The sequence below is a fragment of the Grammomys surdaster genome, unplaced genomic scaffold (genome assembly GCF_004785775.1).
Source record: "Grammomys surdaster isolate TR1022 unplaced genomic scaffold, NIH_TR_1.0 894, whole genome shotgun sequence".
NCBI lineage: Eukaryota > Metazoa > Chordata > Mammalia > Rodentia > Muridae > Grammomys > Grammomys surdaster.
This window is the reverse complement of record NW_021605313.1, coordinates 23,821-31,437: the sequence shown is the minus strand read 5'-3', so window position 1 is coordinate 31,437 and position 7,617 is coordinate 23,821.

The following is a 7,617-nucleotide window of genomic DNA, read 5'->3' as shown; positions in this document are numbered from 1 at the left end:
ATGGTTGTTTCACTGTTCTACTCTGTCATTGTATGAGTGAATCGAATGACATTAGAGGAGGGTATAATGTATATATTGATGTTCTTGTTGCAGGTTTCTGATATAGCTTCAGGTTTAAGCAAGAAGACAATGAGCTAAGGAACAGTAATATTAACCACAGATTTTTTTAGAGCTATCACTTTTTCCTGAAACATTTTCTATGATATTATGGACATTTCCTGATCATAATATCAAATATTTTCAGTAATTTACATAAGGAATCATTTTACTTTGTTTTGCAGTGGAGAGTGTTTCTATTTAACTAAGAAGAGATATATCTACTACATGGCTTACATATCTCCTTTATGAAGATATTTTTTACTTTTCAAAGATTATTGCCACACTTTTCATGATAGCTAAGTTATCAAACAACCTAGATGTCCAACAACAGGGTGCGTAAAATATGTGGTGTATATACACAGTGTACTCTCTTCTAATCATGAAGAACAAAGTTATAAGTTTGAGAAAAATGGATGCAACCAGAGTTCTCAATATTAAACAAACAAATCCAATTCCAGAAGGAAATATGATATGTTTCTGTTAGTGTTGTTTGTAGATTTCATAGTGCTATGAAAAATTATGGATGCATATAAGACATGATAGCAGAAGGAAGGCTTCCTAGGAGAATAAGGTGACTAGGAAGAAGTGGAGAAGTGAAAAGGGCAGGAGCGAGGAGCATGATGATGGTGTTCTCAGCGTGGGGTATAGATTTGTGTGACAGCATACTCATGTTATACAATACCATGTACAATGATTATTTAAAAATTTACAGCTAATAAAAATACAGATCTATAGAAGTAAAAATTAAAATTTATATTAATATGAATTAATAAATCATATCATGTGTATCTCCATGAACAATTGACAAATGTTCATAACTTCTTTTAGTTTCTTTGAAAAGTTTTAGTATAAGCCTTCTTTGAAAATTATCTCGGTCGTATTAAACTTTAATGTATGATTTTTTTCACTGTACTAGTTTTGTGTTCACTACTTAATAATTCTGTTCTCATGATTTTTCAAAGGTCATTTACATAGAAATTATTTTCTGTAAGCCTTGGTGGTGAGAGTGTGAGGGTAATACAGTTATCTTGTTTAGAGCTAAGCACACAGTCACTTCTTTTAATACTTCAGTCATTTCTGTATATTCTTTTTGATTGTTACCCAGTACATAAAGAAGATTGTCTGACCAAGGCTGAGAGCCTAGGTCTGTGAGTATAACCATGATATTTAGAAGGCAATTTGACACCATTATCAGTGAGCAAGATAAGAACAGCAGATTCTTCCTTTAGGCATGTGAGCTCCCTAGCCATGAGCTTTGAGCAGGATTACAATATCATGTATGAAATTGCCTTTTGTGGTACAGGATTCAAATCTAAACAGAAAGCGGTTATGTATTTCATAACACTTGTGCCACTATGGCAACAGAAGGAAAATCTTGTCTGGAAGTGTCATTAAAAAATATAGGGTCATGAACCCATTAATGTATATTTTCTCTCAGGAGACTGAATCTCATTTTAAGGCACCAATAAACATATGAGCAATATTACCAGGATTAAAAAAATACATGAAATTGGGAGTGGTGTCATGAAGAATGTGGAGAATATTGGAGGGGATCATAGTAGATACAATATTTCATTATAAACATGCATACAATTTTCAAAAATAAATAAAAATATTTACATAGTATAATAGTTTTCTTTGGGTTGTCAAAATTATAAGAAAATGAATTTAGAAAATTTTAAAAGAGACCATATCCAGTGGTTAGGCACAGCTCTCTGTTGAGGGATGGGGCCACCCACCTATCTTGGAAATATTAATACAGAATTACTCCTGTCTAAAAGAAATGTAGGGACAAAGAGTGGAGCAGAGACTGAAGGAAAGGTCAGAGACTGTCCCACCTGGGGATCCATCCCATATACCGTCACCAAACCCAGACACTATTGCTGATGCCAAGAAGTGCATGCTGACAGGAGCCTGATATAGCTGTCGCCTGAGAGGCTCTGCCACAGCCTGACCAATACAGATGTGGATGCTTACAGCCAATCATCAGACTGAGCATGGAGACCCCAAGAGAGGAGTTAGAAGAAGGACTAAGTAGCTGAAGGGGTTTGCAACCTCAGAGGAAGACCAACAATATCAACCAACCTAGATTCCCCGGAGCTCCCAGGGACTAAACCACCAACCAAAGAGTATACACAGAGGGACTCATGGTATATATAGCAGAGGATGGCCTTATTTGGCATCAATGGGAGGGGAGGCCCCTTGCCCTGTGTAGGGTCGATGCCCCAGCTTAGGAGAATGCTAGAGCAGTGAGGGGGCAGTGGGTAGGTGAGTGGGTGAGCACCTTCATAGAAGCAGGGTGAGGTGGGATAGGATAGGCAGTTTGTGGAGGGGAAACCAGGAAGGGGGATAATATTTGAAGTGTAAATAGATAAAATAGCCAAACAAGAAGCAATATTACATTTGGACATCTTCATCAAGAAAGAATGATGACATCAGCCATCTTCTAATAAGCATAATAGAAATAATGCCAGTAAGAAACACATGGCCAGATATAAAATTAACTCAAACAAATCAGTTTATACTTCCTTTATACAAATGATAAATAGACTGAGAAAAAATAGAGAAACAACACCCTTCACAATAGTCACAAATAATATAAAATATTTTGTGGTAACTCTAATCAAACAAATGAAAGGTCTGTATGATAAGAACTCTCAAGAAAGAAATCAAAGACCTCAGAAAATGGAGAGATCTCCCATATTTATTGATTGGTAGGATTAACATAGTAAAAATGCCCATCCTGCCAAAAGCAATCTACAGATTCAGTGCAATATTCATCAAAATTCTAATTCAATTATTCAAAGACATGGGAAGAGCAATTCTCAATTTCATATAGAGTAACAAAAATCCCAGGATAGCTAAAACAAGATGTACTACAGAGCAATAGTGAAAAAACTGCATAATATTGGTACAAAGATAGACAGGTCGATTGATGGAATAGAATTGAAGACCCAGAATTAAAACCACACACTATGGACACTTGATTTTTGACAAAGAAGTCAAAAATATACAGTGGACAGAAGAGAGCATCTTCAATAAATGTTGCAGGTTTAACTGACAGTTGGTATATAGAAAAATTGCAGCTAGATCCATATTTGCCACCTTTCACAAAGCTCATGTCCAAATGGATCCAGTACCTCAACATAACAAGATACACTAAATCTAATAGAAGACAAAATGAGAAAAAGCTTTGAAATCATTGGCATGGGGTGGGGAGATCACAAATGACTCAGGCTCTAAATTCAAGAATTAATAAATGGGACCTCATGAAACTTAAAAGCTTCTGCACATTAAAGACATAGTCAATAGGTCAAATCAGCAATTCACATATTGGGAAAAAACTTCACTAAACTCCCGTAACCAATAGAAGGCTAATATCCAAAATATATAAAGAACTAATGAAGCTAACCTCGAGGATGTGGTGAAAGAGGAACACTTCTCCATTGCTGGTGGAATTGAAAACTGGTACAACCACTCTGGAAATAAATCTGGAGGTTCCAAAGAAAACTGGAAATAGATCTACTTGAAGACCCAGCTATTCCTTGTGTATATACCCCAAAAATGCCCACCATGATACAGGGGCAAATGTTCCACTATGTTCATAGCAGTCTTGTTTGTGATATCCAGAAACTGGAAACAACCCAGATGTTTCACAACAGAATAACGGATACAGAAAATGTGATTCATTTACTCAATGGAATACTAGTGATCTATTAAGAACGAGAACATCCTGAGTTTTGCAGGCCAATGGATGGAACTAGAAGATACCATGCTGAGTGAGGTAACTCACACTCAAAAAGGATATCCATGGTATGTACTCACTAATAAGTATAAATAATAGCCAAAAAAGTACAGAATACCCAGGATATAATTCACAGCACTCAAGAAGGTTAACAAACTGAAGGGCCTAAGTGAAGATGCGTCTATCCTACTTGGGAGGGAGAAGAAAGTTATCAGGGAGGTGGTATGCCTAAGGAGGGAGAGACCTGGGAAAAGGGGGTGGGAGGGGAAAAGGAGGACATGATCAGGTATTGGAGGGGGGAATAGGAGTGAATCCCTGAGGGCCAGCAAAATGAATGGAAACAGTGCCAGGTGGGAGAACCTCTAGAATGTACTAGAAACCTGGGAGGTAAGAGACTCTCATGACCCAAAGGGAGGGAGGGACCTTAGATAAAATGCCCAACAGTGGAGAGAGTGAACTGAAAGACAGGATATCAAGTGGAGGGATGAGGTTGCCATCCCACAGTCAAAAACTCTGTGACTCAGAATTGTTCCTGTCTAAAAGAACTGCAGGGACAAAATGGGGAAGAGACTGAGGGAAAGGAGGTCCAGTGACTGGCCTAAATTGGAATCCATCTCAAAGCGAGGCTTCAAGGCCTGACACTATTCTGATGCTATGGTATGCTTACAGACAAGAACCTTGCATGGCTGGACTCAGAGAGGTCCAACAAGCAGTTGAATGAGACATATGCAAATATTTACAACTGAATGTTGAATGGATTGAAGTTGGGGACTCCTGTGGTTGAACTAGGGTAAGGCTAGAAGAAGCTGAGGAGAAGGGTGACCCCATTGGAAGAGCAGCAATATCAACTAATCTGGACTCCTGAGATCTCTCAGACATTGAGTCACCCATCAGGCTGCATACACTAGCTGGTCTGAGGCCCCTGACACATATACAGCAGAGGACTGCCTGGTCTGCATTCAATGAGAGATGAGGCACCTAAATCTGGAGAGAACTGAGGCCCCAGGGAGTGGGGAGGCCTGCTGATATGGGATGGGGTTGGGGGGTGAGGACATCCTCTTGAGAGAGAGGAGGAATGGGATTAGGAGCTATAGGAGGGCAGACCTGGGAGGAGAATAATGACTTGAATATGAAAAAAATATTAAAGGTAATAATAATAGTAAATAAGAAATGCAGTTTGAAGATGTAACAACACAGGACATGGATTGAGAAGTGTCTGTGCTTTCTTCTTAAAATCATATGTATACAACTGAAAATATTAAAGATAACTGTGTTAACATTAAAAATTAGTAAAATAAACCTAAAAAGGAACCACATTTTAAAAATTCAATCAAATTTGTTTGAATAAAATTTGTTTCCTGAGTATTCATGGTACTTTGAATAAGACGAGAAGTTAGGAGCTCCTTGTCCTCCCTGTGTCTATTTGAACCAATATGTAAGTTCTTTGGAACCTGAGATGCAAAATATTGGTTCACATCTTCCCTCTAACCTATCATATAAATAAATGTTTTTGTGCCTTAATATAAGTTTATTTCCATGAGTCTAGCTTTACCTCATGTAAAGTCTTTGGAAAAGCGCCACTCAGGTGATTTTTAGGCATGGAGGTTCTATGTAGGCTGTTTCTTCACACTCTACTAGGTCCTAGAACCAGAAAAAAAGAAAGAGACAGATTTCACTAAAGATCTGTAGAGTTCTGGGTAAATGTCCTTAGGCTCACTTGAGGGTAGAGCTAGCTCAATATCTTGTTAGACTCACGTGTTCTTTTCTGTAAGTACTACCATCCTTTTTTGTTCTCTTAGCCTTGTTTTCTTTTTCTCAGGTCAGGGGATTGGACTAGACAAGGTATCCTATGACACAGAGAGGGAAGTACTGCCAGATGGGGTTTTAGCATAGGCTTTGAGGAAAGGATTATTCTAGAAAAAGCTATGCTTAGTTTGTTTTCTAGCTCAACAAAGAAGAAACATTCACACAGGTTAGGGAAACATAATGGTGCCTTCAGAGAGGAATGGGAATTAATGGAGATTGATGTCTGATTCCTTCTTAAAAAGCTATGAAGAGCCAGTAAAGGGATTGGGCAGTTGGGAGTTGCTATGGTGTTAAAAGAAGAATTACTGCTTTACCTACTAGGCCAATGCTTATCTCGTAAGATCTGCTTTTGCAAAGGATGCATAAACATTTCCTATAAAAACTATTTGCATTTAAGAGAGACAATTAAGAGTGTTCTCTTAGAGTGTGTCCACATTAAAGTAGCCTCCGAGAAAGCAGTATTGTTTAGTGGGAGATCTTTGATGGACTCTCAAAAGAGTCAATATAATCTCTAGGTCTCACAAATATGGAAGCAGCTTACAATAATTCCATATAAATAAGAAGTGCTCTATTGGTTTTATGTCTTTTATCTTCCTTTAAATTTGAGTTCATCAGTGTTAAAAATAATAGTTCCTAAGATGAGAGTCAAAACGAAGACGCCATCTTTCTGAGTATCCAGAGGCTCAAGTTTAGCCAGCTACAGCTCAGGCAGCTGGAAGGGAAATCATCTTTGAATGAAGACATGTTAATCTGATTATTGAACTGGTGCTTATATATTTTTTAATTGATAACAGTTTCACAGACTTAAATAAAAAGTCTTAGTGATGGCAGAATACTGACTTTGTCACCTCATTTGTCTCCAGTGTTAGGAAAGGGTGCTTTCAGCTCAGCAACTCTAAAAGAACAAAAGCTGCATTTGTTTTTATAAGAGTAATTTCCATGCCTGCTGTGTTTAACATCACTTATGTAATGTGTCACCTTGTACTTTCAAGCAGATTGCTTAGAAAGGGCTGTTGCTCACCGGCAAGACATGGTGCTTTTAACAGCTAAAATGTTTGCCTACAGTCTTTAAACATTTATAACTACCAAATATAAAAAATTTTATTATTTAACAAGAATTTTTATGGGCTTAGTTGAAAAAAAAGTTTCCCTTTACTTATGTATATTAGAGACAGAAATGTACTCAAGACTCTTCATCTTTTGAAGTGATCAAGAACCAGAATAAAGGAACTCAGAAAACAGCTCTAGTCTGTCAATACTGTGATCTTTGAAGAAAGCTAGTAGTGTGTTGCTGGTCTCTGTTCCCTCTGCTCATATTCATATTTTGAGTAATAAAGATATGCTTTTAAAATATTCCACACTGGTTCCTGTAATATTAGGATTCTTCCAATAATATTCTCACTGAAAAGTTCAATTATGAAATCTATTAGTTGTGTGAGCATGCATTTCACACAAATGTATGTTCATGCATTTTTAATGCCTATTTTTTTTTGTCAACTCATAACTCATCTGAAGTACTGAATTTAATTGTTCTTCACTGTATGGGAGCTGCACCATGGAATTTTCTTCTCCATTAGCTTCTAGTTCTTATGCATCTCCTAATACAATTCTAATATTCATGCATCTCCTAAGATAAGTTACATCCTGGAGAGTGGCAGGCGAAGGCAAAGTGTGGAATCCCTGATGAAGGTCCTGTGATTCTCCCCTCTTTCCTTCTGGATAGTGTCAATAGCTATATAACTATTTCCACAGACATAGCTAATATTGTATCTCTGGACTCCTTTATCATGGCTTTTGGGTCAAAGTAATCTATACTCCAAGATGGTGACCATGTTATGTCTGAGAAAACAGTCTACAATAATAAAGCAGATCTTTTCCTTTTAAAGCTTCAACTTTAAGAATTAATTATTTCTCTCTCTCTCTCTCTCTCTCTCTCTCTCTCTCTCTCTCTCTCTCTCTCTCTCTCT